This window comes from Montipora foliosa, chromosome 3 (assembly GCF_036669935.1).
Source record: "Montipora foliosa isolate CH-2021 chromosome 3, ASM3666993v2, whole genome shotgun sequence".
NCBI lineage: Eukaryota > Metazoa > Cnidaria > Anthozoa > Scleractinia > Acroporidae > Montipora > Montipora foliosa.
The window spans coordinates 63,862,678-63,864,713 of record NC_090871.1 but is presented as its reverse complement, the minus strand read 5'-3'; the positions used below and the strand labels follow the sequence as shown (position 1 = coordinate 63,864,713).

At 38.1% G+C, this 2,036-nt stretch overlaps 1 protein-coding gene across 3 annotated transcripts in view; it reads left to right on the top strand.

Annotated features, from left to right (window-relative positions):
* Window positions 1-1,836, top strand: part of LOC137997937 (uncharacterized) — a 13,066-nt gene extending 11,230 nt beyond the window's left edge. For all 3 annotated transcript variants that reach the window (XR_011122637.1, XR_011122636.1, XR_011122635.1), the window contains one exon: window positions 1-1,836. This exon is cut by the window's left edge and continues 467 nt beyond it. The gene's annotated coding sequence lies outside the window, so the exon portion shown is untranslated.
* Window positions 1,837-2,036: the final 200 nt, after the last annotated feature.

Sequence of the window (2,036 nt, the reverse complement as noted above, 5' to 3'; positions counted from 1 at the left end):
AATTATTAAAAGACAAACAATTAATGTCAAAGGATAAAAGATTTGAGAATCAGAAAATTTTATATAATAAGGACTCTAATCAGTAAGAATAATTCAACATTGCTGTATATGGAAAGAACACAATTAGTACCACAATAAATCACCTCTTATTTTCAGTCTAAACGGTTGTTTCTGACATCATGAATTTTATCTTACCAAGTGACCTGACTTGGTAAATAGAAAGTTGAGTGCTAATTACTGGGTTGCCTTATAAGGCAAACCCAGTCGAGGTCTTCGTTTAGTTTGTTTGTTTTCTTTTTTTTCTTTTTTTTAGTTTTTTTTTTTTCCGTGTCGGTAAAAGTCTTGCCTGTCACTCCCCTGGTAAGTGGTGTCTTTGTGTATAGAGCCTTCTGGGCGTATTTTCTTAGGATCGAGAGGGTAGTGGAACTGCGTAGATTTCTCTGGTGGACACAGTAGAATCATTAACTTAGCCTGCAATGGCGTCGAAAGTCATGCAACGCGAATGGCGTTTTAGTGGATCCTTAAACAAAATATACCCTTATGGAGCTCAATAATGGAAAGTCAGTTGGATAAACTAGGCATGAATCTCAAAAGCGACGAGTACTGGACCTCGACAACAATCTATCGCCCGTCGAGACGAAATCAAAGTGAGCAGTATTTACCTGAAGTACATGGTAATTTGACACAATTGAGTTTCTTGTCTTCACGCACGCAATGAAATAGGAAGAGGTTTTCGCCTCTAAGAGCAAATATGTTGTTTGTTTCAATAAAATTTTCGCTGGAAAAGGATTCTGTGGTATTTTCTGCCTTTGTGAATTATAATATCATGTTGTGTATTGAATTTTCGAGCTTAAGGTTGAAATGTGATATGGGAGAAGTTTTTTAGTATTGCTCTGTAAGCAGGAAGGGTTCACAGGCCTGTTGGAAGCGTGCTTGAGTTTCAACAAAATGAGCCCCAAAATCAGTGAAAACTTGTGACGCAGATGAATAATAAAGTAGCTGCTATTTCCAAAATGATGGAATTACCTGGTGATAAATAACGTCGTACGTGTCTTGGAGAGTAAATTTTGACTTTGCATAAATAAGAGTTGGGCGATTGTGATCTTTGTTTTGACTTCGCTCATTTCCTTGTCAAACTTTATAACACTTGACAGAAAAAGAAACTTACAAAAACCCGGTATGTTGCCATCATTTGACACAGATGCTTCACTGTTTGGCGAGTAAACATACAGCGGTAACTTAATCACGGCGCCCGCTGAATTCCGGCCAAGTCACTTTCGATTTTGCAATTTACTTGAACGTAGCAAAAATCTCCCAAAATGTTTGTCGCTGATCGTAACTTTTTATATTCTATATTCACGGTTCAAAATTAATGTTGTTTTGATGTCGTAAATATTTTATTCTCGATCGACCGTCCGGTTTCTGAAAACTGTGTATCGATAGTTATTTGCTTTTTCATCAATATTTGTTTTGCATAAAGCAAGCTAAAAAGATCTGTACCTTGCTGAGTTCGCATTTGTTAGAGTTAATAGTATTTTCGGTCCGATGCTTCTTTTTTAGGAGGGGTACGTTATTTTGGTCTCCCATCCAAACACTAACCCCGCCCGGCAGGGCTTAACTTCAGTGAACTTTAGTATTAGAAAGCCTTCAGATGCTCAGAGGGCACACTTGTGGTAAAAAGAAGTTGTGAGGGAACTTGAAAATTATCAACATGTCAGCCCAGAAGCCAATGTTTCTCGCTTCTCTTTTATTTGTTATTCTTCAGAGACTGGAATGCTGTATTTCAATACCACACAATTCAGTGCCTTCTGATTTTCTGTAGCACGTACCACAGGCAACCCAGTGTATGCTTCACAGAAGCATCTCGTTTGCTTTAATTGTGAGTCTGTTCCACACACTCTACATTAATTAAGACCGCTTATCGATGCTGTAAGCCTTGAGCTTGTCTATCAAGCTCTGGTCGGCTGAAACCACTTTGCCAGCTGCCATTAGAGCTTTCTCCTCTTGGGCAGAATAAAACTGTTTAAATTTTGTAT